This window comes from Pleurodeles waltl, chromosome 5 (assembly GCF_031143425.1).
Source record: "Pleurodeles waltl isolate 20211129_DDA chromosome 5, aPleWal1.hap1.20221129, whole genome shotgun sequence".
In the NCBI taxonomy this organism is placed as follows: domain Eukaryota; kingdom Metazoa; phylum Chordata; class Amphibia; order Caudata; family Salamandridae; genus Pleurodeles; species Pleurodeles waltl.
Genome location: NC_090444.1, coordinates 1,639,764,415 through 1,639,787,289, shown reverse-complemented (window position 1 = coordinate 1,639,787,289; position 22,875 = coordinate 1,639,764,415). Strand labels below are relative to the sequence as shown.

Sequence of the window (22,875 nt, the reverse complement as noted above, 5' to 3'; positions counted from 1 at the left end):
TTCAGAAACGTGAAGCTGAATAAAAAAAAAAAAAATAATTTTAACCACAGTTTTGGCATTATTCAAAGAGGTAGCCCATTTTTCCTATTTTGTTTGTGCTTTCAATCTAATTTTGTGGTGCAAACTAGTGTGAAACCTATGGGTGATCCAGGAAAGCTATATATTTTTGAAAAGTAGACCGAATTCCGTGTTCATCAAGGGATCACATGCGTAGATCCCTCAAGGTTTTCCCAAAGCAACTAACTGTTGAAATACATATTGAAAACGAGTTGGAAAAAAACAGCCATTTGAGGCAATGTTTTAATTTTTGTCAGGATGATCGACTTACAAAAGCAATGTACCAATATGTTCGCTAGATCCTTTTGGCTATGGGGATACATAGGGTTTTTAGGTTCTCCAAGAACCTGAGGTACCCAGAGCCAACAAATGAGCTGCACCGTTGAATTTTTTTTAATTGTGTACTGAGTAGAGACCAGTTCATATGGTGAAATATGTAGAGTGAAGAATGCTTATCAAGGTAACCTATGTATTTCGGAAATGGACACAATATATGGAGCTTAGAAGCAGTGGTTATATGTACGTGTATTTTGTGAGTACCTGTATGAGCGTATGACTTGGAGAGTATTTTTCAAAATGGATTCTTTCTTACACATTGGCGTACAACTGGAAGGCACAAATACAGCAAAATCCTATTGGTAATGATACATGTCCTACTATTCTATGCTCTTGCGACAAAAATGGTACCTCACTTGTGCATGTTGGGCTAGTGCTTGTGACATCAAACGACTCAAAGTGCAATTTGGCTAAATCACATTTTCCCACTCAAGACCGACCTGTTTTTTTGCAAAGCTTTGGATTTTCAGCCCTAGCTGAGCTGGCACTGCTTGGGAAACTTAGCAAACCTGTACACCTCGGGAATTCCAGGATGGGATGACTTGCGTTGCTCTCACCACGTATTACTCAAAATACTCTGCAAACCTCAAACCTGGACTAAAAAACACATTTTCTTCACATTTCTGTGATGGAAATTTCTGGAATCTGTGTGGAGCCATAAACAACTTCCACCCAGCATTCCCCCAAGTCTTTTCATATGGTACCTCACTTGTGTGGGTAGGCTTAATCCCCACATCAGAAAATGGCCCAAAACACAACATGGAAATATCACATTTTTCCACTCAAAACGAAACCTTTTTTTGCAAGGTCGGTAGCTGCCTATTTTGGGCTGTAGCTCAGCTGGCACCTAGGGAAACTTGTACATTTTTTAAAACTAGTCACCTAGGGGAATACAGGAGGGCATGACTTGCATGGCTCTCACCAGATTGTTTTACCTAGAATAGAATATCTTGCAAACCTCAAACTTTGACTTGCAAAAAAATATTTTTCTCACATTTCTGTGATGCAAAGTTCTGGAATCTGCAAGGAGTCACAAACTTTGTTCTACCCAGCATTCCCCCAAGTCTTCTGATTAAAAAATACTACCTCACTTGTTTGACCGGGCCTAGTACATGCAACAGGCAAGCATCAAACCAAGGTCAATGGGAGTCTCTTGGAGGTAATCTCATTGACCTGGGCTTGAGTTGTGCCTGCTGAGGGCACTAGGCCAAATCAAACAAGTGTGATAGCATTTTTATTGGGGGAACGGTGGGTTGTAGGAATTTTGTGGATTCCTGCTGATTCCAGATGTTTATGTGACAGAAATGCAAGGAAGTGTGCAATTTAGGCAATGTTTGTGGTTTGCAGGGCATTGTGGAGAAGAAAACTTTGTGGCATCCACACAACTCATACCACCCTGGACACCTCCTGGATGTCTAGTTTTCTGAAATTTCTGGGTTTGGTACCTTTCTCCAGGTGTCGGATGACCCGAGGCTGAAAAGGGCAGCCATTCATCATAGAAGGATGATGATTTTGGGACGTAGCCCAACTCTGCTATCCATATGTGTATATAATTTTTTTTTTTTAAACACATCCAAAATCAAAATGTCCCTTCTTGCAAAAAGATGGGGCTTCTTTATTCTTCAGTGGGGCAGAAAGACTGTTGGGATCATATTGGAGGTGAAGGCTGGGCCTGATATGTAGGTGTTTGGGCAGTCCACCCAAACACTTTGTAGCAGTAAAAAAAAAAACCTCCTGGGGTCTAGTGGACTTTCTTCTCCTCCCATCGGGATAGATTGGAGATAAAGACCTCTTATCTACCCCTTGGGGCAAAAAGACTGTTGAGTGTCATTCGAGGGGTGTGATTAGGCCCAATGGCTAAGCAGGCCACTCCCATCCAATTCTCCACAAACAAATCCCAGGTGGGGGGAGTCTACCATGAAGTGTGGGGGACTGAAAAATATTTTGCCTCTGGGGAGGAAGGAACATTAGCCACTCCTCCTGCCAAATATAATCTCTGGTGGTGTGGTGGGCACTCTAGCCCTCCTCCCCACAACTAGGGGAAGATTGGAGGAAAACATCTCCTGTCTGTCCATTTGTGTGGTTGGGGGCTAGGCCCATCTCCCCAGGAGGGCTGATCCTACCTGTCCTGCAAAAAAAATCCAGGTGCTTTTAGCCCTCTCCCCCTGCTGAACGGGGGGGGGGTGGTGTAGAGAGAGAGAGACTTTGGACCTGGAGGGGGACATTAGGCAGTTGCATGCCGATTGTCATTACGCAGAAAAGATCAAACTGCCTCGGGTGCTGGGGAATCTCTTCCCCAACTCCCAAGGCTTGAAATAATAAAAGGAAATCCCTCTGGTGCTCGCACCAGAGCATTTCCTGCTTTGTGTGCGAGGACGGCCTGGAGCTTTTTGTGGTGGTAATTCTGGCTCCCTCATAATCAGTATTGCACTGTGTAACGCAAACTGTCTGCACAAAAGGTTGGGATTCGTTTTTTACGGCCCACCAACGCAAACCTTGACTGCAATTAAAAAGCCTGAAACATCTTTTCTTGTGCATGAATAATGTTCGTCTCATGACGTCCTCTCCAACTTGCTCAATTACATTAACCAATACTTTCTTTTCATGTTCCTTCACTTAACCCATACTGTTCTGATATCAAATCAAAACGAGCTTTATTCTGTTAATTTTTTCAAACCATAAAAGTAGGACAACCTAATATCCATCAGAGTATCTAAAGTTAAAATATTTATATTACATCTTTAAATACACATATCATAAAATTACAAAATAAAACAGGCACCACCTGTCTAAACACCCCACAAAAAAAATAACTTGCGATAATAACTGCAGAAACAAGAGGGCAGGTCGTACTTGAGAGAAATTCATTCTTTTCAATAATGGAATAAGGTACGTCTTCCTACAACCCTCGTAGAATTTGCAACACATTGTAAAATGCAGTGTGTCCTGCGGAGACAAATTATTACAGCCACAAGGCTCAAGTGCATGGCCCAAATGCGTACCCCTAGGAAACGCTAACAAGAGATGGAAAAGACCAAACCTAAATCTAGTTAAAAGAAAACGCTCATATGTACTTTTTACCATTAAAAGGTACAGTTCAGTAAAAGGAACGGTCTGCAATAAATAATGGGCAGGCACTCGGGGTTTCAGAAGAGCAGCCTCCTCCCAAGAGCCGACTCTTAACTGGAAAAAAAATTCTTATACCCTACTCCGATCAGCTCTGGTAATCCTCTCAGGAGAGCTAAACAGCTCACTCCATCCAGGCTCTGAGTAAGATCGTGGATGTACTTGAGCAATGGGATATGAAGTGACAGGTCAAGTGCTATACAGTCTTTTAAGACCTCCTTGTTCAATGTAGCAGAGATACTTGTCCAGATGTCTAGCCATAGTGCGAGGGGGTGAAAGGCCGTTACATCTGTTATGTAGCATACACCAAACTCCTCAAGAACAGAAAATATAGGCCCATTGTGCAGATCACAACATAAGCGTCTTAAGAAGGAATTTTTAACTGCTTGCAGATCTGCCTGATGAACAAACCCCACTCCCATAGGCTACCTTAGAGACACATTTTGCCTACTATATATCTACAATAAGGCCTTGATCGATATTCTCCCTAAGCGTGAGACAAAGCTAAACACTGCCACGTTAGCCCAAGTAAATGCCTCCTTCCTAGTCACTAGCGGGCACCAACACGGGGAGGAGTCAAATAACAACCCCAAGTAAGAAAAAGCTCTAGTTTTAGGGAGAACATTATTCCCCATAGTAAACCTACATGTTTTAGTCCTGCGAGGGCCTACAACCATTGCATACAATTTTTTAACCTTACTGTTAAATCCGGATCCCTCATCAAGTTGGCACAGGCGTTCAACAGGGACTACAAGCCCCTGGCTTTTATTGCCATGATGACCGCATCGCCAGCATATAGGAGCACCAGCAAACTCCGAGCCCCCCACCTGCATATAATCTGCCCTGAAGTAAATCAAGGTCTGCTGTAATCTATTGATGTATAAATTAAACAGAAATGGGGCCAAAATGTAGCCCTGGCGAACCCCCTTTTTATGGCGAAACTACATGAGCACTTGAGGTCACTGCAGTAATGCACGGAGGCTGAGGTATTCATATGTATATCTGTTAGGAAAAGGACAATATCACGGTCCTCCCCCCATCAACACAGGAACTGACATAGCTTCTCTCCATTAATACAATCAAACGCTGAGGAGAGATCCATAAACCCTAAGTGTATTGACCCAGGACGGGTGATGGTATACTTACTTAAAACCATATAAAGGTTGACCTCCCAGAACTGAAGCCATACGGCACTTTGAGCAGACAGCCTTATCGTCTGCCCATTTCCCCAATCTGTCCAAGAGTATACGCCCTCGTACCACGACTGAGTCAAGAAGTGAGATGGGCCTATTGCACGATGAATTGTCGCAGTTCCCCTTTTTGAAGACCAGGAAAATAATGGAAGAGGCCCATGTTGGTGGTGGCCCCTTCCTTGCTGCTGCATTCATGATAGAGGTCAGGACAGGAGCCTAAATCTCAATATCGCTAATGTACATATCAGAGGGAGTACCATCAAGTCCTGGGACCTTTCTCCTGGTTGGACCTACTGTACCCTTCTTGACTTCTTCAAGAGAAAAAAAAAATAGGGGTCCCAAATAACATCCTTTCACCTCCTCACCAACAGGGGACACTATTTTCTAGGAGTCCTCAAAAAAAGCAACCCAGCAATCCTCTGTGAAGCGGGCACTCACAGATACTGCTGCAAACAATGGGCTATTAAACAGGCCCCAAAATTTGGAGCTACATTTTAATGTACTAGCTACGAGCAGATCTTCCCATACCGCTGCCCTTAGATCATTTTTGCGTCTCCCCAACTTTTTTTTTTTCTTTTTTTCTTTTTCTATACTGCATACAACAGGTCTTCACTAAGGCAGATAGTCCCTAGGCTTAGTGTTCAAGGCACACATAATTTGTCTACGCAACAGGGTACAACCCTTATCAAACCACCTTGTTTTTGCTATCTATCCCAGGGGCACTGGGACCTCCAGAAGATTGGAGGCACGCCTGGATATTAAGGGCCTGATTACGACCTTGTCGGATGGTATACTCTGTCACAAACATGGCGGATATCCCGCCTGCCATATTACAAGTTCCATTATAACCTATGGAACTTGTAAAAAGGCTGGCGGGATATCCGTCACGTTTGTGATGGAGTATCCCATCTACCAAGGTTGTAATCAGGCCCTAAGTGTGACCGTTCTTCCGGTGGTGCATATAGCACAAGAGTGAGATTCCGGTTTTCTTACTCAAGTGTAAAATGTTCCTATAGAAATTCTTATTGATGTGTCAGATTACATCACTCTTGATTTGCTGAAAATTGCAAACCACACATCTGTTTTTTCGGTCAGCTGCTTAGCCCTCCCTGCCCAACCATATTTCTCATGACCTTGATAATAGAGCACCTACTTGTCAGAGTATGCAGTACTGGTGTACATTGCTGAGGAGATTCAATCTTGTACCTCAGGCAGGCGGTACCATCTGAAGCAATACTCAGCCAGAAATGTATTATTTATTTGTATGCATTCCATGGATATTGGGCCTGCCTGCTCATCGTAATGGTTCAGCTTGAATGATAGCCAGTAAAGACGACTTCTTATTAAAGTGCCTTGGATGTTAAGAAGTCAGCCCATTGACAGCTGTTATCCCATTCCCATCCACAAAAGCAGTTAGCGATATTCTTTAAATCCAGTTTAATGAATTTGTGTTGCACCTAAACTAAATGCAATCAGTTTGCTTGCATCATCAGCGTAGCTAGGAGACGTGGTAGGGATAAGGTATAAGCCCTTGAACCATCAGCGGCATGTGCCTATGTGTTGGAGGGCCACACACCCACATTTTTTTCCAGGCAAAATGATGTCTGAGAGGGCAGGCAGCCAGGAGCTAGATATGCACTAAATGTGCGTGCTCCTGGCTGCCTGAGGTGAACTTTGCCAGGCAGAGGATTTCACAGCCCAGTAGGAATGACATCCTCCACCTGGCAAAATTGGCTCAAATTTGGAAGTTTGCTTTAAAGATAGTGGCACATAATTCTATGGCTAAGGATGGACCTCCTCAACCCCTCACCTACCTTACACTCCGCCCCCAGGTAGTTTCTGTGTGCAGCCCCCTAACACATGCAAGACTATCTTGGACAGACCTCCATTCTCTGGGAATAAAGCTGCTGAAAATGTTTATCTTTGGCACCAGGCCTTACCCGATATAATGTCTAATTCACATACACAATACCCTAAAACCTAATCCTGTTTCTGATGTAGAACCATTGTACAGGTTGGAGAGTGTGGGGCGTGACGATATTGAGTTTCACCAGTAACTGCATTAGTGCTTTATTCTGAATCTTCTGCTGCCTTATTAACCAATGCTTACAGGTTCTTTCTGGGGTCAACAATGGCACAAAGTAAGTGAGAAACACTTGTACTGCAGAACAATCAGGTTTCCAGATTCTGTGTCCAGGTAGTTAAACTGGTCAAAACAATTTATTTGCATTTGGGTTGCATTCAGGTATGCAGCCCCATTTATTTCATTATAAACAAGCATTGACAAAGCCAGTACCAATAGTTATTGCCTTTGAGACCAATTGACTGCCAGCTGCTTGTCGCCATGCTGCTCAGCTTTCCGATGTTGTGCCGAAGAAACACTGAGGAGGACAAAAGGGGGTGGAAACAACATGGTTTTTGAGGGACGGAAGCAGCACGAGGGCACAGGTGAGGGGAAGCTGCAGCAGGCAAGAGAGAAGAAAGACGAGGGAAGCAACACAGAGGGCACAGTGCAGGGAAGCAAGGGGATGAGTCACACTGGCTAATGCAGTATGGACAGGGCCATGAGGAACATACGTTTCAAAGAGCAACACTGTGTGCAGAGGGATAGCAGTAGACGAATGAGGGAGCTTGAAAAGTGCACTCTCGTGGATTGCGTAACTTAAAAGAAAAAAGAAGTTCTTGAAAAGCAAGCAGTGGAAGCTGTAAAGGCAACAAGTCAAAAGAGATTTAAAGATGCAATGCTCCATGGCAACGGCAAACACAAGATTGACAAGCTGGGACACAAATAAGTTGGCAAATGACAATGACGAGAAAAGCCAACCAATGGTAAGCAGCGTGCGGACTCCAAGCCTCCTCTGTGTTTCATGGTGAGCCACAGTATGGCCTCAACCTCAAAAGTAAGAAACCACTTTGGCTCAAGAGAACGAAAAAAAAAAAAAAAGTAGATGGGCACAGAAAGAATCACTCGCTGACTCGCGCGCCCTCCCCCCCCATCTCAGATGACTTTTTCCACTCAATCTGGACCACAAGACAACATGAATCGGGGTCATGTAGTCAACTTTTTGGGCAAAGGGAATATGCATAACGTAGCCAAGGAAGTGCCCCTCATGTGTTCAGCGCTTGATGTTTACCGCCCATCCTTTCAAAGCATTCACAAAAGATCCTCTGGCCAACAGCTACAGATATGCAAGGTTTCTTACTGTGGCTTCTTACCAGCTGTTCTGGTCTATCAGTAAACCTTCATAATTGGGAGTGCGCATCACATGTAGAGCTTCACCATAATAAGGCTTCTTTGGGGAGCTTGCCTGTGTCTTATGCTCACGTTTATGTGCACAATGCTTGAAAAAGGGATATTTATTTTAGTAAAGGCTCAGATTTTCATTAATGAACGTGATCAAACAGATAGTGCCTTTCAGGATGTAAGTCACACGCAGACGTGAAGCTAGGGGTGGGGCTGGGCCACGGGAGAGGGGTGGGGCTGGGCCACGGGAGGGGGGCGGGGGGGATGAGGAATGGGGTGTGTTTGGCCGGCCACATGTGCACTTAGGTTTCTCCAACCCTGTTGTGTTGAACAGCCGGACTGGAGAAACTGCACAGTCCCTTGGGCAGTGTCTGATCGGCAGCCCAAACCGCTCAGACCAATCCTGACGCTGCTGTCATGCTAGGTTTAGCATGAGAGATGTGTGAGGTTTGCTGGGGAGCCTGTGCTGGTGTCCCAGTGAATGCTGGGACATCGGAACAGCAGAGGAGCGAGGCGGTGGGAAGGGGATTTATTTTTATTTTTTTAACTTATGTATTTTTTTATTTCCTCCGTTCCCATTGTCCCCCTTTCCAAAACTCCCATTCCCTTCTTCCCTTTGACATTTGCGGCGGCCTCTGAGCCTGAGATAATGAGAACCCTTGAGTATGGTCATGCCACCTATAAAACAAACGTTTACCAATTAATATATTTGTGATGTGTATCGTATAAATAGCCGCTAGTATTATTATAAACTGTGACGCTGCCTGAGACATCTGTGGCGTTTGTTTTACAGCAATCGTGTAATGGCTCAACATGTTATGAAAACGGCATTACCTGTACTTCCTTGGCATGGTTTTAACAAAAAAATAAAATAAATCAAAGTCTGAAATTCCCCTGTTACAATCGCACATTACAAGCTTTGATTTCTTCATAACGCCTGACATTGTACTGGTTTACTACATTACATGTTCTTCAAAATGTAAAGAAAAAGGGTGAATTGTTATAATCCATAATAAAATATATTTGATGCCTCCTTTGTAAAAACAGAACTTCTGATATATGGTTTGCACAACAAGTCTCTGTATGTCATCGTGATTCAGTCCGAAACCCAAAGAGCGTAAGGTACACAGCAGCATTTCAGAAGCAACTGAATCAAGGGCCCACAGACCCCTAACTACCAGGCACAAATAAGTGCCCACATACATGTGGATGGACGAAACTTAATACAGCATTTAAATAACGTAACATAATATTACTTTATTTTGCTGACCTTTTTCTACAACATCCACACGACTTGGAGGCACCGGTTGCTCTACCACCACTCACATTCCATGTATGTGCCTGCTTCTGTTGTGTAAAACCCATGCTGTTCAACACTATCGAAAATCTTCAGAGACCAAGTGAAATAGTTTGTACTTTCTCATAGATGCAATAATTTGTTAGAGGTGCATGAGTCCTGCCCACATATACTTGGAAGAAACTATCTGCGCCTTATAACTGGCAACATAGACCTGGCTAAGCGAACACTTAACAACCGGCCTGTATATATTGTGTATAATGTGACTTTAGTGGGTTCATGTCTTCAAGGAATGATTTCATCCTCTGTGTCACTGTGATGGTAGGCATGATGTAAACATATCTAAGGTGTGTGTGCAGGTAACAAGTTGGGAGTACATGCGGGTACATGGCGTCCACCCACTATTTTCACAAGGTGGACGCCGTCCACCCTCCCAAGTAGTTGTGCTGTATTGTAATATGCTGAACTCGTCCGGGTGTAATGTTTAAACACTGCAGCACATTCAGCAGCGCCTGCAGATTGTATGCTTTCTTTCTGAGCAGCAACATGCAGGTGGCAGTGAGGGGCTTTTTTACTTTAAATTTGAGCTGGGGCGACAACAAAGGTCGAAGATAAGTGCCCTTTAGGCCTCTTTTTGTGCTCGCTGGAGGTATCGGGAGCCTCACACCCAACTGAAATGGAGGGGTAACAAAGGCACACGGTTTGTGGTCACTTCACAGGTACTTGAGAGGGGCATGATTTTGACTTTGGTCAGTCTTGGTAATTAAGAGAGATGCATGCACAGTAAGAATGTCTGTTCCTGTATTTATACAAATAACAAATTAAATATCAGAATGTGTTTTATTTCTTTTATAGTGCTACTTACTCAATGCAGGGTGTCAGTGCACTTTACATCATCTGTACACATTATACACTGACAATAAATCATAAACTTATAAATCTGTATACAGGATGTGTTACAAGGGATCGTGAGGGTTACAAGGTGTAGGAGCCGCATGTCCTTCATAGCTCACTGTGCTAAACTAGAAGGATTACAGTTTATGAACATCAAGTAACATTCTCCTACCTCGCCCCCAAGGCCTGGAATTCCCTCCCCCACCAACCTCCTCAGGACTCAGAACCTCCTGCTCTTCAGAAAAAACCTCAAGAAGTGGCTTTTCGAACAGTCAGCCGCCTCTTCCACCCCTCCACCCCGCTCCCCTACCCCCAGCCTACCCCCCTGCACCTTGAGACACTCATGAGCGAGTAGCATGCTCTACACATTTTTTTGATTGATTGAAGTAACAAAAGGATCTCCGTGTTAAACAGTAATCCACTTACCTATCTACATAAAATAAAAATGTCATGATGTGCTTTGCTGGGAATGTGTTAACCCTCAATGCTACTTTGATTCAAAACTGACTAAACACAACACACATCTCTCCAGCAAATGTGTAAACTACCAGAGTTATCTTACCATTATTATTATTCCCTGAGATTTATGGGGCACACGAAGCCCTTTGCAGCAGGTACCTTAACCCCATGAGATTTTTTTAAATGCAGTCTGTGCAACCAATTAAGCAGAACAGATTTATTGCCAAGTTTCTCCTTGTGTCAATTCCTATGTGGCAGAGATTTCAAAATATAAATATTGAAATTGAGGCCCAGATATTGTGTCAGGGTTGCGTCACGTTTTTGGCACAACCTCAAAGCAAGATCTCATTTGTTAAATCTGGTAATTTGCTCAAATGTACTCCTCATAGACCTGCTAAATATATATGCGAGGTCTTAAGAACAGATGTCGCTTCTTGTGATATTATGGGTTGTAATGCCACTTTCTGTGATGTCACTTCCTGTGAAGCCACTTGCGATGTCCACGCTGTGAAACCACACGCCCTGATGCCACTTGTATACTGCAGAACTGTGTGAGTGAGCGAGAGAGTTACAGACATGTATGGATTGTTTACACACACACTTTGTTGGTTACACGGGCACACACGAGTGAGTTGACTTATTGGAATATTGTTCTTTACAGTGCTCCATAAAGGCAAACTGTGAGGTAGCAAGCACCACATGGAACACAATTTAGTTTTTTGTGAAATGAAAAAAAGCACGTTTCCAAAGAAGTTAGTTTCAACGCGTCTAGACTGACTACAGTACCCAATAAAAGGCCACAAAAGGACTGAACCGCATCATTCAATGTACTTAGGAAAAAACACACACATCGTGATATACAAGTACTTTAACTTCGCAAGGAAAACTTGTCCTGCTGTATGTTGTGGATATTGGTGATCATTGAGGACCAGCTAAACTTTTTTGTACAGCACTATTTTTTTTGTCCCCGATGGGCTAATGCAGTCTAGAACTTCTGGCATATCTTGTCATGGCTGCTCTCGTTGTACTCCTCCTCCCCATTGGAAAAACATGTGTAAAGAAATGACAGTGACTGAATAAGTAGAATTCTGTATCAAACGGTATGACATTGTCCAGGTGGTATGTTTGTTCTTTCCTTGTTTTAGGGGAGTACATGTACTTGCATTATTGTATTTTTCCCTAGAGAATAAAGCATTTTTTTCTGGACCATTAACTTAGTAAGTGTTTATTTCACAGAACATGGGAACATTTGACGAGAAAGTTTCCCTCAGTGCAGTGGTTGGATTCCACTGTGTAAAATATTTTTATGCGCCTGGAACTGAAAGCGTTATGTAGGCCTGATCCGAGGCCGTGGTGGGTTATAGCAAGGTTAGAAACGCCGAAGAAACTCTACAGAATTTCTATACAAAAAAAAGAAAAATCTTAAATAAGAAATTGTTTTGATTTTTATCTGTTTGTGCGGACACGATTTTTAATATTATTTTTGGTCGTACTATGCAATTTCTTGATTGTATTATTATTTTTCTAACATTTGTAATACGATTTGTTTTTTTATATTTGATGTTTATATCGAAAATCCGAAGTCATATTTCATTAAACTTGACCATTCTCTCCTGGTGACATATTATTGACCCAATAATTAAAAACATAATCACACTATGGCCTGAAGTGAGCAGTCCTCCAAACTCACCATTTAGAATGTGATTAGTGTGCCGGGTTCTCAATTACTGACCAAATTTCGAAAAATACGAAAATACTACATAACAAATGTATTTCACAAGTTAGCAGCTGTTCTGTGTAAAGCAATAAATAAAACACATTCCCAGTTATGTGATGTGAACACACGCAGCCTATTCCTTTTCGTAGGTAATATCTTTTTTGCTCACCAGATGGCAGTCCACAATTACTTTTGAGCTATTCTGAGCTAACCTGGCATTCAATTCCTTTGCTTTTATTGAACGAGTTAATTGCCCATTTGCAAGTCTTGACATCTACCCGTCTCCTTTTCAGGAAGTCCGTGGAGTACCATTGTAAGTTTGTCAAAACAACCGTGCAGTGTAAACTCTTGCGCATGTGTTTAGCTTCCCTGGTCCTACATAACTATACTGTTTTCATTGTAAACCAGCTTTTTGGTTGTTCTTTTGCAGTGTTCACAAAGGGCATATTGTCAAACTAATTGTGAACGGTAGTGTACGCTGCACTTAGTTGTAGTGAAAGCTGTCATTTGTCAACATTTAAAATAGTCAATCCGTTAGTGAAACGTTAGTTTGAGTTTTTCCCAGGTATCCTGCGTTTGCACTGTAATTTGACCATGCGCTCCGTATTGTGCTTCTTGTTGATATGCTATTTTCAGAACTGCCAGCTAAAATGGCACCACTGTGTCATATGATATCAACACTCTATACAGTGTTCTCGTTCAAGCGCCGATATCACACAGCGAGATGGAAATTCCTGCAGAGAGCAGGTTTTTAGGTCGAGCATGTTGTAATCTGTGAGGTTTAGTCACGCCCACCTCACGCCCATTACTTTTATTCGTTCCTTGGCTTGCCTTGCAAAAATCCCTTGATGTCATTGGTAAATGCTTTGTTTGTCTAATCTTGAGGCTGTTTCGTTAGGCCGTGCAGACTGATTCAGCTGCATGGATAGTAAATAGCATGATTGCCGATATGATTTTGTGTGGGTGGGCTACTTTTTAGGGTCGAGCTTGCGTTGCATGCACTCGCGTGCACTCGTACTCTATTACCAAAGGGTAAGTAACTTTTTAATCACAAACTCCCCACACATTTTTCATAGACTTTTAAGACAGGCTACAGCAGAAACTGCTGAACAGAATCACACCAAATTCGCCAGGAAGCTAGATTTTAGTCCGCAGATTGTGCTTTTTGTGATTTAGTTTAAATCCGTTGAATAGTTTTTGAGAAATTAAGGATGAAAAATACTTTATATCTGGACAGTTGGGTCAGAGAGAATCTCACAGGACCAGCAATTAAAAAATATTGCGTTCTGATTGGCCCAGGGAGGTTTAATTCCCTTGGACCATCTTGTTCCTGCCAGTGTCACATTCCTGTGAGAGCCAGCACTCCGATTGACTGCCAGCAACATGAGAAAAATGTTGAAGGCAGTCATTACAGGACTCAGGAACCTAGTCCCCTGTGCTGAATTAGAAAAAAATAATATAAGGGTGCAGGGTAGGGATACCTAATCCTGTAGACCCCTTGGTTGGAGGTGCCCCCACCAAGGGCTAAAAGGAAACAAATTGTCAAACAATGTCGCAATCCTGAATTTACTGAATTTTTGCCCTGGGGAGCCCAACCCCTGGAACTGTATTCTAGTAATTGAGAGCAGACTGTGTGCCCCCACTCCCTGAGCATCCAGAGGACCTGAGGAGCTCACCCCAGGGGTAAAATAAGTTCATATGGGAAGGGGCCTGTGGCCCCTCTCCAAGCCTCCAGTGGCTCCCGGGAGCTCGCCCTCTGGACCAAAAAGGGGACAAAATGGGGAGGCAGATCACGCAACCCCACTCAGAGACATTAAAGCCCCCTGGGAGCCCACCCCCAGTGATGATTACTTTAAGGGGAGGGGATGTGTGCCCCCGCCTCTCTGAGCCATTAATGACCCCAGGGAGTCCATCTCCCAGGGCCAGCTCGCAAACTATGTCTGGGGAGCCCACCCCTGGACATAGCAGTTGCAGGCAGAAAAACCTGTTAGCTTTCGCTGGGGGGAGCCTTTTCAAAACTCCTGTCAGGCAGCAGCAAACACAGTCTGCTACCAGTGGGCAGTAGCTTTGAAATTGCTCCTGCCTACTGGGAGCAGACTTTTGATCACTTTCCCTGCCCTCACTGAATTGGACAGGGAAACCGATGAGAATATTGCTGCTGCCTCTAGGGAGCAGAATTAGTAGCTGCTCCCTCTGGGAGGGAGCAATGAAGGTTCCCACTGCATGCGACAAGCTGCCTTGGACGGCAGGGGCCTTCAGGCCCTTGCCACAGCCCCCAACAAGTATGTGGTGGGTGCCCTTTGTGGGCACCAGAGCACCCACCTTTAAAAATAAATAATTTTAAAAAAATTGGGCCCCGTGGTATGCGGTCCCTGGTAATGATAGTGGCTCAGGGAAGGGGGCTGCGTGAAGCCCCCCTTCCTATTTTAAGTAATCTCTGCCACGGGGGCGGGCTCTCTGGGGCCTTTAGAGGCTTGGCCAGGGATTTGCATTGGCCCCCACCACATATAAACCAAATGAAGAGGGCCATATGGCCCCCTGTCCTTTATGGAAACCAGTGGCCCTGGGGGATGGGGTGCTAGGGCGAATCAAGGCTCAGGGTCGAAGACTGCGCAGTTTCCCTCTCCCCCTCCCCCCCCCCCTCCTTTTATTTTTATTTTTTTCTTTTTTTTTTACAAGTGACCCTAGGGGTTGGGGTCCCCAGGGCACCCCTTCCCTTTATTTTTAGTAATGGCCCTGAGGATGGAGTCCCCAGCCCCTAACAAGGCTTGCGTAGACCGGGCCAGGAGGTCCCCTTCCTTTTTAAAATAAATCAGGCCCTTGTGGGTGAAGTTACCAGGACCTAATGAAGCTCGAGGAGGTGGGGGGCCTCTCCCCTTTAAATTGTATATTGCCTGGGGGATGCGGTCCTCGGGGCCAGAATATGTTCAGGGAAGGAGGGGCATGAGAACCCCCCCACTACCCCCCTTTATTTAAAAAAAAAAAAAAAAAAAGAAAGCCCCTGGGGGATGGGGTCCCTAGGGCAAGGCCCTGTGGCCATCCCCCCGGAGTGCATGGCCCGAAGACTGTGCCGTTTGGGGGTTAGTTGCCTTTTGGGGGGTTGGCCACAGGGCCTGGCCGCATGGAAGGCCTTTTGGCCAACCCCCACTGTGCATGTCTGAAGACAGTGTGGGGTTGGCTTAGCTTCATGTGGGGGGTTGGCTGCAGGACCAGGACACAGGCCAGAACCTGCTGCCAACCCCTTGATGTGCCTGGCCAAAGGCCTTGTGCGGTGGGTGTTTGGATTTATATATGGTAATTTAATATTACTTTACGTTAAGAAAAGCCCTTGAAATTCACTTAAAACAAAGAAAGTAACATTATAGTTTGGTGTGATAGAAAAAACACCGAAAGTTAAAGGAACTTTAGATTTGCCAGCTACAACTTTACAGTTGTCTTTTGAGATGTCATCAGTGATGTCATACATGATGTCATGGAACGTGTCATGAGTGTTGTAATAAGTGACTTCATAAGCAGTGCATCGTGGGGGGCACAAGTTATAGTTGCCTGTGCTAAAGAAAACTGGTGAATTTCAGTTTTTTGCATTTTAGTTCAATAGGTTAATGCTGTCACTAATCCCCCCTCCCCCCCCCCCCCCCCCCACACACACACACACACACACACACTCTCACTCGTTCTCACTCTTATTCTCACTCTCATTCTCTCTCTCAGTCTCACTCTCTCACTCTTTCTCCATGGTTGACCAGTTGGTATTGGGCTCAAGACCCCGCCCGTACTCATGACCCTGACCCTCTATTACATGGGAAAACTACTTAAGAAGTTGGCAGGTCTGTGTTACGACTGAGGGCTTTCCCCTTTTCATTGTGCTTATTTCTGTTGGATCACGCTGCTTACTCTGGGTACCCACGCTGTTGTATATTTTCTCCTTCCATATCTATCAGATTTTGACTCCTTTGACTGTTAATCTATGCAAATTGTAAATTTCCATATGTTCTCCTCCATACTACCTGAGGATTGCCCACAGCTCAAATATATTCAGCAAGATAAAACTTTTAGTCCAATGTAATGACATTTTTGGGCGTACCTGTCCTTCCATTTTTCCACCTGCTCATTCTTTTTAGTTAGTCTGATTTAACCAGCGATAGATGACTTTTTCAAATTATTTCTGTCTTCTTTTTCTTTTTGCCCGCGTGTGTTAGCCCATTCCCACCCTTGCTTGTCCTAATCTGCAATAGTAGTAGGGATAACCATTCCCATAAAAATTGATATATTGATCTGTGGATCTGGATTTGACTAATGCCACCATCTAATGATTTTAAATCTGTTTCTGTTGCACAAATTATATCATTGCATGTGTGTAATTCTCTTGACATTGTTAATTGGTATTGATATTGAGTAGATTAAACTTGTTTTGCAGATTTGGCCAGCCTATGGTTCTCATGTATTTGTACAACTTAATATTGCACACTATTTACGTGACTTTGGCTTTGTGTTTATAATAATAAAGCTTTGCAAGTTCTCAGAGACTGGAGTTTTATTTCCGTGGCCACATTGGTCATGATGTTTAAGTTTGTTGTGGTAGTGATTGACATTGGAATGATTGTATGTGGTTAACCACACTCCTCACTGGTCAAAAGATCCTATCGACCTCTGTGAAAACGTTTTCGAATCCTGACCTGGAGGAGAAAACACATCAACATGGTCACTGGCTTTCCAGTGGCACCCACTACGCCTCTCCTAGGAACGTTTATGTAAAAACACAATGTTGAAGCAAAAACAATATGGTTGAATGTGTATTCTAAATATCCTGAGGAGTCGAGCTGAGCCGTTGTCAGCCTCTGCTGCAACCCATGAGGATGGATGAGATAGTTGAGCGCTCACCACTGAAGCATGCAGTGATATGAAGGTTACAAGTCTGAACTGCTGCAAGATTGTCTCAGCCTTCTAGCATCTGAGGTTAGCAAGTAGGATACCATTAATTTGGGTGGTAGAAAGACTTGTTATTTTAAGTGCTTAGAAATGGGAGTGGTGCAGTAGGAAGTGCTATATAAACAGCTATTATTTGCTTGTGTTAGAACCATTTCTTTTGCTTTCTTAATTTCTTTGCTTAACTAACCTTGAGTGTTAAAGTGTGTTTATCTAGCAACGATCCCTTCTCTCTCCACTTACTCGTTGCTATTCTTTTGTTCTGGATGCGCTGTGAAACTTCTGGGTAAGCAGTCTTTTACTTAACAGAGGTTTTTAGTGTCTTGCTGACAATGGTCTTGGTCTGTTGCCTCTTACTTGGCGAAAGACCCTTCCAAAGTGCCAAGTAAGGCATACCAAACGTTTAGTCTACCAGGGTTGATAAATATATTAGATATTTTACAGTATCTCCTCCTATGTACCATCTGATTAGTCCTAAAGCTCTTTCAGAACCCAGGGTTCCTTTTGTGTGCTGGAATTCTCATTGACTGGAGTCAAGGTGGTCTGCATACACATAATTTGGTTCTGACTTGCAATTTTCGGGGTCAGCCCTTTTTGTTAGGGGCCAGCAAAGGAAGAATAGCCGTGTGTATTGTTGAGTTATGCACTATTTTGGATAGGAGGTTCTGTTATGGATTTGTGTTGAGCATTATGTTAGTTGATGCAAGTGTAGAAAAGACTGTGCTGTTAGTTTGTTCTACACATATGCAAGGTTGGACATTGCAGCCATTAGGGCGTCTCTTCAGTTTGGAAGCATCTTAGTTATTAGGTGGTTTTGATGCAGTGCAATGTTGTGTGCATATGGGTGTGGTATATTTAATTCAACTAGTTTGAAACCTCCTGAATCTCTACGACCCCAAAAAGTTAACCTCCTAAATCCAACCTTGTATTCTATGATCACCATAACAAGAACTGTGGGAAGGGAAAACGGATAACCTAGGTAAACCAAGAAGGTAAGTGCAAACAAAATATAAACAGAGTACAAGTAACGTCAGCTGCAGACTTTGGCTAAAAAGTGAAGAGAAATTCCCTCTTCTTCCAACTTTTCAGTCTTCTCCAGGCTTAGACTTGAAGTCAACTGGCACATGTGCCGTCCATGGCAAATATATTGTATGCTATACATACTCTTTGTGGTTTTGGTTGAGCCTTCGTCAAACATTGGCTTCTTTGGGTCAAGAGCCTTAATTCTTCGGATTGAGCCATTGTCAGTCAAATTATGAATCAGCCACAAGAGTATTTTAGTCTCACCTTCTTTCTAGTGGCTGCTTTGGTGTATCCTTCTTTCTCCTTAAGAATGCATGGCGGACCTAGAATACATCTGAAAAGTACACTTTTTCATCATACATTTCATTCTTTACCACATCCATGCTTTATATCCTCTGAGCAAAAAAGCAAACAGTTTTTCTTTTAGTGGAAGCTAACTCAGGCAAAGCTGTCATTCCGTAGCTTTGCCAGTCTTTGCATGGGCCTGCCATCTGTAAAGCCAAGCAGCTGCAACAGCTTGGGTTACTTGCTTTGCATGCGCACTGACAGCTCTTCGGGACATGCTCAGTATAATGATCCTCGCCTTGCAGGTGACGTTCGCTCTTCACATACCGATCAGTGTACCACTCCAGTTGAGTTTCGAAAGCCATCCGCTGTGTTTCCACATCGACAAATCATTGCAGTGCAGCAGTGTATAAGTGGACTATCCAAATTCTGACAGCGACAGAAAAATTGCAGAACCAAGCAGCTAAATGAGAGATTCTTTACCTGTGGTCCAGCTACTTCACTACTAACGGGGTCGGTGATTGCTAAGAAAATTAAATAATCTTGCCAGAAAAACAAAGTGTATCTAAATACATAAAATGTAAACGTTCTGTAAATGTGAAGGAATTTGAAATTGGAGGCTAAAAATTAGGTTGATATCCTCAGATTGAATGATGGGAGTATTGCAAGTGCATCAAACCGAATATAGTATGGCGATGTGTGACTTCAGTTGAATTTAAAATTTAATTTGAAAAAGCTCCAACCTTCCCATTTAATTTAAAATGTAGAATTAAATAAAATAGTTAATCACTTGTTTGATGAATGCTTGTTTCTACATTTTTGTGTACTGTTTTTCAGCTGAAATCGTCAAAATTACTTAGGCCACGATCCCAGATTCCAGTAATGATTCAGTGGGGGGTCACCAGATTCCTATAGCGATTAAGTGGGGTTCCACAGAAGTCAAAATATTAATATCAACCAACCAGTTAATAAATTGAGATTAACCAAGAAACACAAAAGCAAAAAGGCTGATCACTAGGCGTTGAAGGCCCAAAGTTCTGAATTTATTTAAATTTAAACCTGACCTTTAGGGCAAAGCCCGCTTAACTACTCCTAAAAGCAGTGCGATTTTGACTGGCCGTTGAAAGATCAGTGAATCAGCCTACAAATCCACTGTCATTAGCTCCAAGGTTCATTACACTTTGTTCCAGTTTGTCAAAAAGGATCACTGCACTAGTTAAACTTTCATCTATGGCGGAGTGGAGTGTTTGTGATAGTCCTGCATTATTAAGCTATCGCATGTTAGAATTTATTGAGATAGAGTTTATGCCTTGTAAAGTTAACCTTTCACCTGGTGACTGCTAGTTTTAGCAGTGAGGTTACAGACTCTGCCTCCCTTAATGCAAGATGCCCTTCTCCACACGCACTCTTGGTTTGTTAGTCAGATTTGTTTTTTTTTTCAATTTTATTTCTAACACCTTAGGGGTGTTGAATTGTTTGATTTAACTTACGTTTGCAGCTTATTTTCAGAGGAAAATACCTGATATGGTGGAGTCTGGTAGTGGGTTTCGCTATAGTTAAATGTTAAAGAGCCTGTAGGTGACTACTGATCATATAAGGGTAATGCCAGAAAAGAGTCCGTCATTTCATCAGAGTACAATATTTTGAAATCCGGACATATTGAAAAATTATTTACTATTAACATGAGGGTTACCCTTTGCATCCCCCTCACCCCACCGTTGTTAAATAAAAGCGTTGATAAAGTCAGTGGGTCTGGCCTTGACATGTGCAGTAGTATTCTTATTATTTTTTTTTATTTTTTTGCAAACCTATGCAGTGTGTTAAAAATAAAAAACATCTAAACATAAGAGTGGCCAGCAGCCAGGCACAACAGTCTTGGCATTATAGTGTACTCTTTTTCAGGCACCTGTGCACATGTGATAAGGTGAATGCCACCTCTCACGGGTCAAGACCGCCAATTAATGAAGTGGGCTGACAAATTGCCTTGCTATGTGTGTTCTGATGGGCGGGCGCAAAATGTGAATGACACTTGAACAGACTTGTGGATGAAGGGGGCTCGCTGAACGCCCCTTCTCTACAGGCCCTAGTTCATTGTAACATGACAAATTCAATAACATACACAACCTTTTCCTACAAGCTACTTGTTTAAAACTCTGTTTAAAACTGTATAGAACATGTGAATGAAAGTCTGGGTCTGATGTTTTGAAAATAAATCTGACAGACCAATTGGCCTTTTTGTGGGAGTTTACAACCTTTTGTGTTTTCAGTACTCTGGCATGTTTACATTGAAGAAACTATTAAGAGGCTTCGAAGTGAATTGATAAGTTTTCTTCATGTCTCCCTTTTTGCAGAAGATCTATCCTCTCTTATTGCGTTGGTGCATTGGGCCCTGGATTTGCAACACCTGAGTGTTCAGGTAAGGTTTACAGCTGCGCTTTATAAGCATTGAACCCTGCCACTACATGGCGATTTTAGCCCGAAATTTGTGACTACATAAATCCGTCAGAAACAAATGGTATTTGCAGAACGTGTTCTTTCTGAAGGTTTTTAGAAAATGTTATTAGCCGAAGCTGATATATGTTTGCCTTTGAAGCAGTACAAATACAAATCTGCAATACTATCAGTGTTACAGGTATAAGAAGGTGGAGGTTGCATACGCTGTGTTTGGTGTAACATTTAGAATGGAAGTACAATTTTAGAAACCCTCTCGGACCGTCAGAAAGGGCGAGTTCAGTATTTCAAGATGTCAGAATGCTACCATGGAGCCCAGTTTACCTTTGGTAAAGTAGCAGGAGAAGGGGAGGGTATCAGAAAAGAGAATTTGGCAGCCCCCGCCATTTGTCCGCTAACTCAGATAATGGCTCCCCTGCATTTGAACGCTGACGCGACACCTGAGCGCTTTCTTTAGCCCAGTACTAGCTCGGCAAACGTTTCCAGGACCCAGCTGCATACATAAACAGGATGACAGACGAGGGTCATGCACACCTGACTGAACTTTGAATGAAAGGACAAGAAGCAGGAGTAAATGTCGAGATCTAAGGTTTGAGGTTTTAGAGTCAAACACCCATTGGCAAAGATGTGTAGCTTAGATTAGTGAGAAAAGGGCCACTTGCATTGTGTTTGCAGCTCAGACGTCTCACAGTAGACTGTATTCAAGCATCAAAAGACAGTGAGGAAAAATACGCAAACATCAGCGTGGGCGATCTGCCATCAGGGGTGCTGTGCTGCTGGTCAGCGACTTTGCTATTGAGGTAGAGAAAATGTGAGTTAAGTCAAGTATGTGGACGTTCCTCCTCTTTGGATTTGTGGGGCTTTGAATGACTAAAACAGTTTGTAGGAAGGAGCTCCCAGTGTCCTTTGGAACAAGACTTGTTGGAACTACCCAATCTTTATTCAGCCATCGTAGAACATTTGCTCTCCTCTCCTCCACATTTTAAAAACTAGTAAATGGCGCTGTGCATACTGAAGCAGAGCTTCTGTCGAAAGGTGCACAAGATCACAACAGGTCCGTAGAGGCCACGTAGAGGGGCTAGAGTAGAGGGATACAGTGGGAAGGCAACTTGTGGCAGATACCATGCTTCCCTACATCATCTAGCCCTCAATGCTGTGAAGGTACCAGCCTTAGAAACCTGCCTACTGTTGATGTGCGTTGCTTTTTTAGGTGCATCAGAGCAGATGTACCCGAGAGAAGTTAGCTAACTGAGAGCTGAGTGAGGATGCAAATTAACATAGATAAAGATGGTCTAAGGCAAAAAGCTGAACCCTGTCATTGGTAGCCTCTGCTTCAGGATGTCTTTATAAGTCTGTGCTCTTCACCTTCTGTTCCAAGGAGGGTCTAAAGTGTGATGTTCAAAGCTAGAGGCCACAAGGAGTACCGCTGAACTTCTGAGAGTATCGTTGAACTTCCGATAGTACTGTTGACCTGTGTGATTCTCTCCTCTCTAATTTGGTTGTAAAGGAATGGAATCGAAGCAGGAGCTTAATAACTTAAGGTAGCCTTTCTATATCACCAATGTGGGGGGTAGAGGGTGATCAGGTTTTGTTATTTGACTACTGGCGTGACATCTGTGTCTCCATGTGTAGGAACCATAATCCTGCGCTGTTCTCATTTCTATTTTTTTCTGAGGTCTTGCTTAATGAGGTGGTCGCTATCTAAGACTCTGAGAAAGAGAGAAAAAAAAGCATTTGTAATGCAATAGGTCTCGCATTTGCTTGAGTTAGAGCTATTGGCATTGTAAATTTATAACTGGACTTTTCTTGCCACATAAATTGGTCAACCCTGCCTCGTAATTTGGTCTTTTCCTGCCACATAATTCCA

The 22,875-nt window shown here is 43.1% G+C and overlaps 1 protein-coding gene across 3 annotated transcripts in view; it reads left to right on the top strand.

The window, feature by feature from the left end:
- The window catches only part of CYRIA (CYFIP related Rac1 interactor A), a 214,066-nt gene that overhangs the window by 86,410 nt on the left and 104,781 nt on the right, over positions 1-22,875 (top strand). For all 3 annotated transcript variants that reach the window (XM_069235965.1, XM_069235967.1, XM_069235966.1), the window contains exon 3: positions 20,909-20,973. The gene's annotated coding sequence lies outside the window, so the exon portion shown is untranslated. The remainder of the gene's footprint in view (positions 1-20,908; positions 20,974-22,875) is intronic.